The sequence below is a fragment of the Cnephaeus nilssonii genome (genome assembly GCF_951640355.1).
Source record: "Cnephaeus nilssonii genome assembly, chromosome: X".
In the NCBI taxonomy this organism is placed as follows: Eukaryota; Metazoa; Chordata; class Mammalia; order Chiroptera; family Vespertilionidae; genus Cnephaeus; species Cnephaeus nilssonii.
This window is the reverse complement of record NC_137071.1, coordinates 105,686,234-105,702,803: the sequence shown is the minus strand read 5'-3', so window position 1 is coordinate 105,702,803 and position 16,570 is coordinate 105,686,234. Positions and strand designations below refer to the sequence as shown.

Genomic DNA, 16,570 nt, shown 5'->3' with positions numbered 1-16,570 from the left:
CATGTCATGAATGAAAGAAATGGAGCAAAGCAAACCACTGGACATAGAGTTCGAAACCACAGTTATAAGGTTACTCAAGAATCTTCTAGAAACCTCTGAGGAACTTAGTGAGACCTTTAAGTATCTTAATGAGAATGCCAGAAAAATGGAAAAGGACCAGTCAGAAATTAAGCATACACTGTCTGAAATAAAGAATATACAGAAATTCAACAGTAGACCAAAGGACCCCAAGAATCAAACCAAAGATTTGAAATATGAGGAAACAAAAAACACCCAACCAGAAAAACAAAAAGAAAAAAGAATCTAAAAACATCAAGATAGTGTAAGGAGCCTCTGGGACAACTTTAAGAGTACCAACATCTGAATTATGGGGGTGCCAGAAGAAGAGAGAGAGCAAAATATTGAAAACCTATTAGAAGAAATAATGACAGAAAACTTTCCCTACCTGGTGAAAGAAATAGACTTACAAGTCCAGGAAGTGCAGAGAGCCCCAAACAAGAGGAATCCAAAGAGGACCACACTAAGACACGTAATTAAAATGCCAAGGGCAAAAGACAAAGAAAGAATCTTGAAAACAGCAAGAGAAAAACAGTTACCTACAAGGGAGTACCCATACAACTGTCAACTGATTTCTCGACAGAAACTATGCAGGCCAGAAGGGAGTAGCAAGAAATATTCAAAGTGATGAACAGATTGGTACAGACATTGTGGAACCTATGACATCCGCATGCCGAGGATGAAACATTTGCTGCTCCTGAGGATGAAACATTTGCGAAATAATGTTTTTTCCTCAAAGTGACACACTACCCGAGTTATGCTCAGTTTTTTGGCGAAGTTTGACACACCAAGCTCAAAAGGTTGCCCATCACTGATATAATGGAATACTACTTGACTATAAAAAAAGAAAGAAATCTTACCCTTTGTGACAGTGTGGATGGGCCTGGAGAGCATTATGGTAAGTGAAATAAGTCAGAAAAACACAAGTACCATATGATTTCACTCATATGTGGAATCTAATGAACAAACTGAACTGATAAGCAAAATAGAGAAAGATTCATAGATATAGAACAGGCTGACAGCTGTTGGGTGGATTTGGGGGCAGAGGGTGTGGAGAGATGGTGCAAAAAAGGAAAAAAAAAGAAAGAGAGAGAAACCTCATGGACACTGACAACAGTGTGGTGATTGCTAGGGGAGAGTGAGGTAGGGAGGTGGAGGAGGGTATGGGGAGCAAATGGTGATAGAAGAAGACTTGACTTGGGGTGGTGAACACATAATACAGTGTACAGATGATGCATTATAGAATTGTTCATCTGAAACCTGTATAATTTTTTTAACCAGTGTCACCTCAATAAATTCAATAAAAAGGAAAAAAAGAACAGTGTGTTGTGATCTCTGTGAATGCTCTGTTTTTCTTCTTTTAGAGTGTTAGCCACAAGGACAGTAAGGGCTGGGCCCTCCATTTCTGTTGTCACCTTTGAGCTGTTGTCATCTACATGCAGCTATGAATGTAAAAAAGAAAAAGAAGAAACGTGAAGACAGATATGAAATAGCACATGTTCCAAATTAGGCCACTATGAATGGCCAAAACAGTAACTTCTTCACCACAAATAAAGAACTTCACTCAAGGATTTGTTTGAGAAAGAAAAATGTGAAATTAGGGGCAAAGAGAAGAAAATTCCCACCTAGGAAATATGAAAAGTAAGGCAATGTTTGTGAGACCAGATAATAACTAACTGATTTGGAAAAAAGTCGAAACATTAGGTAATGTGAAATGCTGAGCCTTGACTGTAACATACATTGCATGTTTTTTCCTAATTCAGTTTTGTCTGTACAGAATTCCAGCCAAATGTTCTAACTGAAAGCCCTTGAGGAAAGACTGAACATGAGACAATAGTTCATAATTCAATTCCATCAGAATTCACTGAATGCTTACTATGTGCTCAACATTGTTTCGTTCTGTAGGGAATGTTCAGGAAGCAGAAAACACAGTCAATGCCTACAAGAAGTTTGCTATTTTGTTGGAAGAGAGAAGACTTCTAAACATAGAACAATTAAATCAGAAAATAAAGACATAGTAAAGAAATAAAAAACAGCCGAGACCGGTTTGGCTCAGTGGATAGAGCGTCGGCCTGCGAACTGAAGGGTCCCGGGTTCGGTTCTGGTAAAGGGCATGTGCCTTGGTTGCGGGCACATCCCCAGTGGGGGGTGTGCAGGAGGTGGCTGGTCGATGTTTCTCTCTCAGCGGTGTTTCTGGCTATCTGTCCCTCTCCCTTCCTCTCTGTAAAAAATCAATAAAATATATTTTTTTAAAAAGAATAAAAAACATACTTTGATGCAAAGATGTATGGTTCAGGCAAAAATGGGCAAATCAACACCATAAAAAATGTTGAAGATAGTAAGGAGAGTCCTACAGATTGCAAATAAGGTAGACTTGGGCTGTAGGAATAAGGTTAACCAATGTCATGCTCTGCAACTGTCATTAACAACTGATTTTAACAAGAAAAACTCTAACCATTTGTTCTATTAAGTTTAGGGTACTGTCTCAAAATCAACAGGAGACCAAGAATGGCTTCTAAAATCTCAACTATATTGTGGTGATCACTTTTTAAGGTATGTAAATGTTGAATTACTCTGTTGTACACCTGAAACTATTATAATATTGTATGTCAACTATAATTAAAAACAAATTTTTAATAAATTAATTTTTAATTAAAATAAAATCTCAATAAATAAATAAAATTTAAAGGGCTAAATGGTACAAAATCAGTTATCTTGACATGGTTGTCACAAAAAGTTTTTGGTAACTGAGTGTGAATAATGAATGAGGAGATGTGAATCATAAGAAATTGTTAATAAGTGTGCAGCACTGTTTATGGAAGTGGACCTAAGCTTTTTTGGCCATAAGAAAGGTATACTTTGGATCAGAATACAGGAGACAACCAGATGTTACCCTTCTAGCCCTCCCATGGTTATAATGTCATAAAAATAATGGTTCCTTGCCCTAGCCGGTTTGACTCAGAGTGTGGGCCTGCGGACTAAAGGGTCCCCAGGGTCGATTCTGGTCAGGGGCACATGCCCTGGTTTTAGGCTCAATCCCCAGTAGGGGCATGCAGGAGGTAGCCGATCAATGATTCCCTCTCATCATTGATGTTTCTATTTCTCTCTCCCTCCCCCTTCCTCTCTGAAATCAATAAAAAATATATTTTTTTAAATAGTGGTTCCTTACCAAGACACATCATAATTAAAATGCCAAGGGCAAAAGACAAAGAGAGAATCTTGAAAGCAGCAAGAGAAAAACAGTTAGTTACCTACAAGGGAGCACCCATAGGATTATCAGCTGATTTCTCAACAGAAACTATGCAGGCCAGACGGGAGTGGCAAGAAATATTCAAAGTGATGAATAGCAAGAACCTACAACCAAGACTATTCTACCCAGCAAAGTTATCATTCAGAATTGAAGGGCAGATAAAGAGCTTCACAGATAAGAAAAAGCTAAAGGAGTTCATCACCACCAAACCAGTATTATATGAAATGCTGAAAGGTATTCTTTAAAAAGAGGAAAAAGAAGAAAAAAGTAAAGATAAAAATTATGAATAACAAATACATATCTATCAACAAATGAATCTAAAAGTCAAGTGAATTAAAAATCTGAGGAACAGAATCAACTGGTGAACATAATAGAATCAGAGGCATAGAATTGGAGTGGATAGATAATTCTCAGGGGGAAAGGGGTGTCTGTGTGGGGGGTACGGGAAGAGATGGGACAAAAATCATACACCTATGGATAAGGACAGCGGGTGGGGGGGAGGTAAGGGCAGAGGGGAGGTGGGAACCGGGTGGTGGGGAGATATGGGGGGGAAAAAAGGAGAAACAATTGTAATAATCTGAACAATAAAGATTTATTAAATTAAAAAAATAAAAATAAAAAATAAAATAAAATAGTGGTTCCTTTAGATTCAAACCAGGTGACTCCACCACTTATTACTCATGTAGACTTGAGGACTGACTTCACATTCCCAAGCCTGAGTTTTGTTAAGTGGGAATAATAATAATAATTATTATTATAATGATACCCACCCCAACTGTATATGATAAGGATTTGATTAGGTAATACATGTGGAGTACTTAGCACAAGGCCTACAGTACATCAGGAGCTCAGTAAAAGTTTGCTATTGTTTTTGTTAACCATGATAACCTCCTGATTGCTACTAAAGGCTATATAAATTGGTAGTTAAGAGTCTGGGCTTTGTAATCTATAGATTCAATGCACTCCCCATTAAAATACCAATGGTACTAGCCATAGCAATTAGACAAGAAAAAGAAATAAAAGGTATCAAAATTGGAAAAGAAGATGTAAAACTGTCAGTATTCGCATATGACATGATACTGTACATAGAAAACTCTAAAGACTCCATCAAAAATTATTAGACTTAATAAATGAATTTGGCAATGTAGCAGGATACAAAATTAATGCCAAGAACTACATCAAAATAAAAAGCTTTTTCACAGCAAAAGAAACCATCAGCAAAACAACAAGAAACCAGATATTGACCCAAAGCACTATGCTCAATTAATATTTGACAAAGGAGGCATGAACATACAATGGAGTCAAGACAGTCTCTTCAATAAGTGGTGTAGGGAGCGGTTATAGGGTTAAGCCTCAGACTGACCTGCTGGCAAAGCCACAAACAAGTCCCAGCTTAGAGGGCACAGCCCTCTTAGCATAATTAAGCTTTATCTTGTGACTGTTCCCTAGATCTTTCCTGGGTAGCTAATGGGCTGTGGGAGGTGCAGCAAGTGCTGCCAAAACAAGTGAAACTTACAAGAACATTGTAAATTACCTTGTTTTCCTCTGACTATAAAATAAAGCATCAGCTTGCAGTCTGGATCTGTTCTGTGGTCTCAGTCATGCACAAAAGATCCACCTAGACCCAGTTTATTCTCTTTGTCTGTCTTTTCTTCATCCTTTGCCCACCCTCCCTCAGGCTCGCCGAACCCTTGGCTATGCTGGCGTGGCTCAAAATGGTGTTGGGAAAATTGGACAGAAACATGCAAAAAAATGAAACTAGACCACCAACTTACACCATACACAAAAATTAACTCAAAATGGATACAGGACTTAAACATAAGATGGGAAACCATAAAAATACTAGAGGAATCCGCAGGCAGAGAAATCTCAGACATATGCCAAAGCAATTTCTTCACCGATACCACTCCTAGGGCAATGGAAGCTAAAGAGAAAATAAACAAATCGGACTACATCAAAATAAAAAGCTTTTGCACAGCAAAAGAAACCATCAACAAAACAACAAGAAAGCCCACTGTATGGGAGAACATATTTGCAAATGTTATCACTGATAAAGGTTTAATCTCCAACACTTACAGGGAACTCATACAACTTAATAAAAGGAAGATAAATGATCCAATAAAAAAATGGGCAATGGACCTAAATAGAATATTTTTGAAAGAAGACATAAGGAAGGCCAAGAGACATATGAACACATGCTTAAAGTCACTAATCATCTGAGAGATGCAAATCAAAACGACAATGCCGTACCATCTCACACCTGTCAGAATGGCAACCATCAACAAGTCAACAAACGACAAGTGCTGGCGAGGATGCGGAGAAAAAGGAACCCTCGTGCACTGCTGGTGGGAATTTAGACTGGTGCAGCCACTGTGGAGAACAGTATGGAGTTTACTCAAAAAACTAAAAATGGAACTCCCATTTGATCCAGTAATCCCACTTCTAGAAATATATCCCAAGAAACTAGAAACACCAATCAGAAAGGATATATGCACCCATATGTTCATAGCAGCACAATTCACCATAGCTAAGATTTGGAAACAGCCTAAATGCCCATCAGCAGATGAGTGGATTAGAAAACTATGGTACATCTACACAATGGAATACTACGCTGCTATAAAAAAGAAGGAATTTTTACCATTTGCAGCAGCATGGATGGAACTGGAGAGCATTATGCTAAGTGAAATAAGCCAGGCAATGAAAGAAAAATACCACATGATCTCACTCATTTATGGAAAATAAAGAACATTAAAACCTGATGAATAAAAAGATAGATACAGAGGCAGTAAAGCATCGAACAGACTGTCAAATTACAGCGGGAAGGCTTGGGAGTGTTGGGGAGGGAGGGAAATAGATCAACCAAAGGACTTGTATGCATGCATATAAGCACACCAGTGGACACAAGATACTGGGGGGGCGTGGGATGAGGGCGTGCGACAGGGGTTAGGGGAGGCTGGGGGAAGATCAATTGGGGGGGAAAGGAGATATATGTACTAATATATGTAATATTTTAAACAATAAAAAAATATTAAATAAATAAATTAATTAATTAAAATGCATTGTTAACAGGAAAAAAAAATAATTTAACCCACAGCAGGCCTTCTTTCACCTCTCATTAAAAGGTACTGGGTCACCCAGCCAGTGTTGTTCAGTGGTTGAGCATCGACCCATGAATCAAGAGGTCACTGGTTCAATCCCCGGTCAGGACACATGCCCAGGTTGCAGGCTCGATCCCAAGCAGGGGGTGTGCAGAAGGCAGCTGATCAATAATGTTTCTCTCTCATCAATGTTTCTATCTCTTTATCCCTCTCCCCTTCCCCTCTCTCTAAAAATCAATAAAAACATATTTTTAAAATATGCATTGGGTCACATGCCCACTTCCAAACTAATCCTTGTAGCCAGGTATAGCTGAAATATCAGGAGCATGGCATTACTAAGAATGGGTTAAAGTAATTAGGCTTCACCCACTGAAACTGGAAGCAATCCCCAAAATTACACTTGTGCTAAAACAATGTGAGAGAGGTAGAACAAATGGTAGGATATCAACCCACAATGGCCAACACCTTAAGCATAGGATATCCGTGCTCCTTAATGCTGGCGATCATAAAAAATAACCCTACCATGAATAATTGGCCACTCCCTAAACGCAAGTTAAAGTTAAGGTGTACCCTAGTGACCTCTTTGGAACTATAGTCATATCCGGAGTAACAGGAATGTCACTGCCTGGAAAAACAGGGCCCCTTTCTAAAATGGGCTTTCCCTTCTGGCCAGACTCCTTGGTCCATAACTACAGTTGATAGGATCTTTGGGAGAGGTTTCCTTGGCCTTTTGTTTGAATGTCGTGCCCCCTTTATGATTCTATACATAAAGAGGAAACCAGCCCTTTCCAGCTATGTCAGGACCTTGATTAATGCCTCAGTAGCAAGCATGACCCAAACCACAGAGAGCCTAGTTCCTTCCTTTCCCAGAAGGAAGCTAACATGGCTCTCCCTTTGTTTGAAGGTGCTGGGTTAAAAAACACTAGCTGCAGTTTGAGAGAGAGTTAAGGAGGTCCTAAAATCCATTCCTCTCCTCATCTCTCTACTGTTTGTGTTGAATATATAATGAATCAGCCTGAGAAACCAAGATTCACCCCAGCTCAGGCTGAGGACTGACACAGGCAAGGCTTGACTACTTGCAGAGCTCAATGTGGCACCCTGTTCTAGAATGTATACAACCACAGGCCTGTGCCTCAGGGTTCAGTTCCCACCATTGGCTTCCTCCTTGACCTGTTTTTAATTTTTCAAACCTCCCACCCCTCTCACAGACGGTTTCAGTTTTTTGCCTGACTTCTCCGTGGTTTCCCTGGGCAGGCTGCCTTGTTCTCCCTCAGCTGGCGAGGCTGGCTGGCTGCCTAATTGTCCCAAGAGACAGGAAGGCACCCTTTACATCTCTACAGTTTTGGTCCATTTTTACTGCCTCTCTGGAATTAACATCAAGGACTTTGAAAACATCTTGGTAAATGCAGATGTAGAAGCTAGATAGGATTGTGGTCACCTTGGCCCTCATTTTTCTTGCTTCTACAGAGTAGGAAAATTCAGTGCTGTTTTTGGACTTTACCCAATACCTTTTCTGCTCAGAAAGCCAATAACTCACTCTCAAAGTGACTTGTTTGGCTCTGCTGGCTATATCACGTATCATATATTATAGATGATATATCACAGTCATTGGCAAAGCTTAACTAATGCCCAAACTCCACTCCCAGCTCCCAGCACTGACTGCCAGAGGTAACCATACATTAACATTGGTAAGATGCAGTGGGCTGTTAAACCAATCTGCATTATTTGAAGTGAAAGGGTAGAAGCAAATAGACTTGCAAGTTTCTTGGAGTAGTATCAGTGTAATTTCCCTTGGACTGTAAATAACTTCGAAAGATCATACAGGTATTTTCTACATTACTTGGAATTTGTTTTTCAAATCAAGTGAATATTGTGTACAGAACATTGTGTTCAATGTTCAAGGGACTACAAGGGTTTTAGTAAGGAATACATGCCATATGCTTTGGAAAAATTAAAAACAATCCAAGGTAGTATATGCTAAGTCAAAAGGAATGGTATAGAGCAGGCTATAAATGCAGCAGAAGCAAAGAGGACTTTATCCTTAGTTGATGTATAACAGCTTAAACTCATTTCTAAGCATTGCCCTTGGGCCTTGCATTCAGGACAATAAGATACTCTGGGAGAGGTGGGGTGGAACACCATTTAAAGTTAAACGAAACCTCTTATTAACCCATGGCCAACCTGCAGCAAGAGCACCCCATTCAGTTGCTTGCTTCCTGTGGCTAAAGTTGGCCTATGCAGGAGGCCAAAAGAGTGTCTGTCCAGTGGTTTTGTATGGCAGCTTGCATTCTGATAGTGAAGGAAAGATAAATGTGGAAGGACCTCCCTAAAAAATTACCCTGCCATATTGTAGGTTGCCTGGTCACTCCACTTAATGGTTTTATTATATATATATAATTTTTTTTTTTTTTAGAAAGAGAGGAAGGGAGAAGGAGAGAGAGGGGAACATCAATGTAAGAATGACACATCGATTGGCTGCCTGTCACATGCTCCCTACTGGGGATTGAGCCCCCAATCCTGGCATGTACCCAGACCAGGAATCAAACAGTACATGGGACAACACCCAACCAACTGAGCCACACCAGCCAGGGCTCCACTTAATGATTTTAAAAGACATTATTTTGTTCAGCGGTCTGTAGTGAGTGAAGTTTGCACTCTGCCAGGGAAGAGAAATTAAATGTCTGTGGGGTCTGTGGGAGTGGGGAAAGAGTATAGACCTCCTTGGAAAATTCTCTGTTAGTCACTAAGTTGATTAATTTTGTTTTAATGGATTTCTTTATTGTTTTAGAGAGAGGGAGGGAGGGAGAGAGGGAGGGAGAGAGAGAGAGAGAGAGAGAGAGAGAGAGAGAGAGAGAGAGAAAGAGAGAGAGAGATTCCCTCCCGCACATGGCTGGATCAGGACCAGGGATCAAACCCACAACCTGGGTATGTGCCCTGACTGGGAATCATACCCACCACTTTTTGGTGTACAGGACAACACCCAACCTACCAAGCCACACAGGCCATGGCTGAGAGTATTGATATTTAAGAGGCATTATGAGGTCAGGAAGAGAACCCTGACTTGGAAGTCAAGAAATATGCTGTGTGGCTGCTGCCGCCCCCAACTCCCCCCCCCCACCCCCGCCGTCCCGGGCCCCCCCTTCCTAAGTTCCCTCAGCCCAGTCCGGTCCAGCCCGGTTCCCGGGAGGATGAAGTTCGTGTATAAAGAGGAGCATCCGTTCGAGAAGCGCCGCTCTGAGGGCGAGAAGATCAGAAAGAAATACCCGGACCGGGTCCCGGTGATAGTAGAAAAGGCTCCCAAAGCTCGGATAGGAGACTTGAACAAAAAGAAGTACCTGGTGCCATCTGATCTCACAGTTGGGCAGTTCCATTTCTTGATCCGGAAGTGAATTCACCTCCGAGCTGAGGATGCCTTGTTTTTCTTTGTCAACAATGTCATTCCACCCACCAGTGCCACGATGGGTCAGCTATACCAGGAACACCATGAAGAAGACTTCTTTTTACACATTGCCTACAGTGACGAAAGTGTCTATGGCCTGTGAAGCTGCTGCGCCTGCGGTGGGGGGTCCCATTCTACATAGATAGAGATGGCCCCCCCTTCCTTGACTTCTTCCTTCAGGACCTGTACTTCCTAATGTTTGAGGCTCTTCTCCAGAACCTCTTAGCAGGGAGGTTAATGGGAGAGATGACTTCTGGTACCTCTCCTTCCTCCTGCCTTCTCCTTTCTACCACCTTTCCCACTCTGCTTTAGACTTCTTGATTGTCAATCTCTGTCACATCCAGTGATTGTTTTGGTTTCTGTTCCTTTTCTAACTGCCCAAGGAGCTCAGAACCCCAATACTAGTTCCCTTTCACTATCTTTTTGTGAGGTAGATGGAAGGGGATGAAATTGTGGGGGGGGGGGGGGAAGGTAAGATTGGTGGTTTCCTCTTTATAGCCTCCCACTCCAGGCAAGACTCACCTACAACATCCCTCTCATTTAACTTTCAAAGAAGTCCTCTGTGGAAGCAAGCTTAGCAGGTCACACCATCTCCATCTTAGAGAAAAAAACAACTAATGACTTAGAGAGTTTCAGGCCAAGATGATACAGTCAATTAGTGATAAAACTGGCCTTAGACACCCTAGTCCTGGATTCTTTCCATGCTATCGCATGTGTCATTTATCTTTAAGGAGATAGGTTCTAATCACCCTTGTGGTCCTTACTATATAATTTAGTACCTAATCATTCTTGAAGTGCTTTAGAAGCTTCAGATCTGTTACCCCAAATAGAGTATAAGATTTTGAGGGCCAGATTCATATCTCATAGTGCATACTACCTTTGAATATCTGTCTTCTCCCTAGCTCACCACCAATGTTAGGGGTTCTTGGAAGATATTGAACAGATGCCTTTATAAACAAATTGAAATTTTAAAATTTCTGAGTTAGTCCTTATACTTTAGAGACATTCTAGATTCGACTTTCCCCATTTTATCCTCATCTTTGGAAATTTCATTTGGTTGTAGCTACTGGGTTGAAATACTTTAGTATCAGGGCTTACTATAAATTGGGAGAATGTCTTGATATCATAGCAGATTGCTTTTCTTGATGGATAAAACAACTAGCAAGGCTATTACCTAGGCCTTATATTGGCAAGTTGAGGATACAACATGTATTTTATTTTTCAGTAAAGCCCTGACTGGAACTCTAGAATGGCAAAGTCATATTGCCCCTTTCTGGTAATTGGAATATATTAAATGAAATATATTGTGATCATTTTATATCTTAATGTTAGAAGAAGGGTTCTAATCAGGATTATTTGTCATGGACTTTTGATGCAAACTAGCCTCTTCAAAGGGCATTAGGCTGCAATGAAAACAAGAATCAAAGACTTACATGGATATACCCACAGGATTCACTGGTTAACCAAAGCGTGCACTTAGAATTTTCTGAAGCTAAAATTTTGAACTTAGTGGATAGTTCTAATAAAAACATCACGATTTTAAACTGTTGTCTATACCTGGACTATTTTTTAAAAAACTCTCTTTAGTTCATAATTCTTTTGTGTTGTTGACATATAGAAAAACCTTAGCTCATCAGTTTCCATTCCTATCTCCTCATTCCCTTAATTTTTCTCCTTCCCCATAAATAAGATCTAGTATATTGCAATAACCATCTCCTGCTACTACCCTCCAAGGACATCTGGAAAGGGTGTTAAATAGCAATGGTTTTGTACAGTGCTATAATTTTTATAGCTATAAGGAAGCCACCTGCCACCGACATCCCTACACCAGAGATGGGTGAGCTGCCCCAAAACTCTTTCATGAGAATAAGCAATGGAATCCAGCAGATTATCCTAACCAAATAGCACTCAGGCAGAAGGGCCAAATTTGTCTGGTAAGATTCTTTCAAATGCATTTTGTATCAAGGCTTAAACTCATCAGAAAAAGACAATGAAATGTACCAGGAAATGTTTAATGTAGAGTAATAGAGCTGCTGAGATACACTTAAACATAACTTTCTAAGCTTAAACTACATAATAATCTTTTCCACATCTTTTAGTTCATTTTTTTCACTCCAAAAAGAACCTTATATGGGATTGTTCACATTTGGCCCAGTACAATTTTGGCCCATATCAAGCCCCTTAGACTTGGCCCAACACAAATTAATGCTGTCAACTACAGCTTAGCTCCCACCATGGCCCAATTGTTCCTTATTCATCTTACACTGTGAATATTCCAGTCTTCCTCCCAACTCCCCATTCTTAGTAGATGAGCTTGCTTACATACCTCTTACAAATGTTGCTTGAAGCTATGGGTATAAACTCACTTAGCTATTGGAAATGTTAGAATATCTCTCACATCAGATGATGTTTTTCCCCCCTGAATATTCTCAAAGTTATCTATCTTCTCCTCTGTTGTAGAATTCATCCCTTCCCACTTTTCTACTCCCACATTTATCCTCTCCCTCTAGACCTGCACCATTTTATATGGTAGCTACTAGCTACACGAAGCTATTTAAATATAAATTAATTAAAATTAAATTAAATTAAAAGTTCAGTTTTCTAATTGACCTAGCCACATTTCAAGTTCTTAAAAGCCACATGTGACTACTATATGGCACAGCAAAGAGAGAGAAAATTTCCATGATCACAGAAAGTTCTACTGGATAGCAATTTTCAATAGAGTCCTCTGATTTCTTTCTTATCCCATGGGCTCTTCAGTCTCACTATCATCAACTACCTTACAAGTAGTTGCAACAACTACCTTACAATAGCAACAACTACCTTACAAGTGACCCTTCTACCCTTGTAGCTAGCTACAAACAAGTCTCTAAATGCTGCCAAACTTTTAGAATGAGAATTTGCTTTCACCCCTAAATTCCTTCTTTAGTCCTTTGCAGTCTGACTTCCGTATCTTCTTTGCAGAAATAAAGCCACCGAAAACTTTTGGTGCAACCTACACCATTTTTTCCACTTATCATCCTCCTAAAATTACTTCTCTCTAACCTGATTCTCCCACCTTCTGTCCCTGGCACATAATCATTGCTGAATAAGTGTTGGTTAACTGAGACAATGAACTTTCCTCCTTGATCACTTATTCCTCCAGGACCCATCATGCGACTCACTCCTGTCTCAAAAGCCCAATCTTCTGCTTTTTTTTTCTTTGCCAGCCCTTCTCTGACTAGCTCATCTTCTCTCCTTCACCTTTAACTACTAGTATCTGCTTTTTTGAAATGGGTCTTGATCCCCTGGCTCAATATGCTAATTTCTCAGAAACAGACTCATAGATACAAAGAACAGACTGATGGTTGCCAGAGAGGAGGGGGTGGAGGAACTGGGTGGAAAATGTGAAGAGATTGAGAACTACAGATTGGTAGTTACAAAATACTCATGGGGATGTAAAGTACAGCATAGGAAATATGGTCAATAATCCTATATAATAAAAGGCTAATATGCAAATCCACCGAACGGCAGAACAACTGGTAGCTATGACATACACTGATCACCAGGGGGCAGACACTCAATGCAGGAGCTGGCCTCTGGTAGTCAGTGCGCTCCCACAGAGGGACCACCACTCAGCCAGAAGCCGGGTTCGCCAGCAGGCTCGTGGCTGTGGCAGTGGCGGGAGCCTTCCTGCCTCCAAGGCAGTGCTAAGGACCCCTCAGGGAGCAGGGAGCGGGCCTAAGCTGGCAGGTGGACATCACCTGAGGAGTCCCGGACTGTGAGAGAGTGCAAGCCAGGTTGAGCCACACCCCCATCCCCAGTGCACAAATGCCGTGCACCAGGCCTCTAGTATTTTAATAACTATGTATGGTGCTAGATGGGTACTGGAAATATCAGGAGGAACACTTTGTAAAGTATACGATTGTCTAACCACTATGCTGTACACCTGAAACATGCCAGTTAATTCCCATGTGAACAGTCAGAGATTTAAGGGGGCAGGAACAAAGACTGTAAAATGAAAGATATGGGAAGGCTCTGGCCAAAGGAACTTTTTCTGTGTAATAATTCTGCTACAGTCTCTCTTATGACTAGTTTCAACGTTGAAGAATAGAATAGTAGTTCTTTTTCCTAATCATTTCTTCTTTCTTTTTTTTTCCTTTTTGTTTGGAGGGAGGAGTGTGTTAGTAACCTCCAAACTGCCTCTTCATAGCAAACTACACAACAGTTGTAGATCAAAACAAAAAGCCAGCCACTTGCACAAAGGCAATAGTAATGTGATAAGACCACAGAAAATTACACCCTGGTGCTTTGTGAAGAAAGTTGACAGGACAACACCTCCTTCCCTTCTTAAAATGAAGGCATAAAGTACACTCTAAACTTTAACAGCATATGATGTCTATAACTAATGTGAAGGAAAGTCAGAACTTTTTTCTCCCTTTGTTTATTTTTCTTTTAGCAGAAACATCGTTCTGCTGATTAGAAAGCTAAAAAAGTGAATTGGGAGAAATATGCAACTCATTCAACTAAAGAAAAATTAAAGTAATGCAGACAACACAGTGTAAGATGCTTGATTCTGTTACACTTAACTTAAAAACTACCAGGTCTTCCCCGGCTGGTGTGGGTCAGTGGTTGAACATCGACCTATGAACCAGGAGGTCATGGTTTGATTCCCAGTTAGGGCACATGCCCAGGTTGTGGGCTTGATCCCCAGTGGGGGGTGTGCAGGAGGCAGACAATCAATGATTCTCTCTCATCATTGATGTTTCTATCTCTCCCTTCCTCTCCCTTCTTCTCTGAAAACAATAAAAATATATTTCAAACAAACAAACAAAAACTACCAGGTCCTGACCAGTATTCCTCTGCCCTGCACCACCCCAGCTCTATTGAGATACAGTTGAAAAATAAAATTGTAATATATTTAAAATGCACAACATGATAATTTGATTATATATACACTATTGGTCAGGTGCACAAAATTTGTGCATGGAGGGGGGGTTCCCTCAGCCCAGCCTGAACCCTCTTGCAATCTGGGACCGCTGGCTCCTAGCCACTCACCTGCCTGCCTGATTGCCCCTAACTGCCTCTGCCTGCCTGCCTGATCACCCCTAACTGCTCTCCCCTGTTGGCCTGATCTCGCCCCCAACTGCCTCTGCCTGCCTGATCTCACCCCCAACTGCCTCTGCCCGCCTGATCTTGCCCCCAACTGCTCTCCCCTGCCGGCCTGATCTCACCCCCAAATGCCCTCCCCTTCCAACCTTATCTCGCCCCCAACTGTCCTCCTCTGCCGACCAATTTGGTTCTGATTGGTCAGTTTCTATGCCAGTCAGTGTCAAAAGCTCCACCTCCTAGGCAGCTATTGGCTCCTCACAGTTGACCCAGATTTGGTTCTGATTGGTTGGTTTCTAGGCCAGTTAGCGTCAAAAGTTCCGCCTCTTAGGCAGCCATTGGCTCCTCACAGTTGACCCAGATTTGGTTCTGATTGGTCAGTTTCTATGCCAGTCAGTGTCAAAAGCTCTGCCTTCTAGGCAGCCATTGGCTCCTCACATTTCACCCAGATTTGGTTCTGATTGGTTGGTTTCTATGCCAGTCAGCATCTCTGGGTCTATCAACAGGGCCTTATCTGAAAGGCGGGGCTAATCAGCAGCCCTGGTGGAGGACTGGAGAGAAATGGAGGCGCAGCTGCTGACCAGACTGGGAGAGAAAGAAAGAGGCAAGTACTGATCCACAGAGGCAATGGATCAGTCCTGCTTCTCTCTTCAGGCCTCTCTCTGGCCCTGATTCTCAGCCCCCTCAGCAGTCAGTGCTAGGGCGCCACGCCTGCAGCGGAAGCAGTCAGCACTTGGTTGCCACAGCAACCCAGGGCTGACTGCAGGACTGACTTCCAGTTGGCGGAGCCTCAGTCGTTACTGGTCATTATGACCCAGGGTTTTTATATATTAGGACTAGAGGCCCAATGCACAAATTTGTGCATAGGTGGGGTCCCTCAGCCCTGCTGGTGATTGGGGCCCGATCAGGGCCTTCTTGCCCAGTTCCAATTGGGGCTGATGGGGGCCGACCAGCCGGGGAGGGACGATGGGAGGGCTCCAGGGCGTGTCTGGCCCTCTCGTCCAGTCCCAATAGGCCAGACCCCAGCAGCAGCAAGCAAACCTACCGGTTGGAGCATCTGCCCCCGGTGGTCAGTGCACATCATAGTGACTGGTTGAGTGGTCAACCAAAAGGTCGGACACTTAGTATATTATGCTTTTATTATATAGGATGTGAAATTATTACCACTATCAAGTTAATGAACACATCCATTACCTCACATAGCTACCTTTTTTTTTTTTACACAACACTGTTATTAACTGTAGTCACCAAGTTGTATATTAGATTCTCACAATTTATACATATTCTAACTGGAAGTTTGAACCCTCTATCCAATCTCCCATTTTCTCTACCTACCAGCCCCCTGGCCATCATGAGTTACTCTCTTTCTATGAGTCTTACTTTTATTTTTTAGATTCCACATATAAGTATTTGTCCACAATACAATATTTGTCTTTCTGTTTCCCAAATCAATATTCTTGAAATGTAAATTCAACACTCCAAATCTATAAGTGACACTAAGAACACTGGAGAAATTTAACTGGACAGATGTGGGCCGTCCCAAAACTCAGTGGTCTTTGAGAGCTAAAAGATCAAGACAGTTTTTCACAATGATTTATAAGAAGTTTGCTTATAAAAGAAAAACAAGAGAGGGCTTTC

At 41.4% G+C, this 16,570-nt stretch overlaps 1 pseudogene across 1 annotated transcript; it reads left to right on the top strand.

Annotated features, from left to right (window-relative positions):
- Positions 1 to 9,558: 9,558 nt before the first annotated feature.
- LOC307095867 (gamma-aminobutyric acid receptor-associated protein-like) lies at positions 9,559 to 10,165 on the top strand (annotated as a pseudogene). Its single transcript has one exon. The product of its transcript is annotated as a gamma-aminobutyric acid receptor-associated protein-like (transcript).
- Positions 10,166 to 16,570: the final 6,405 nt, after the last annotated feature.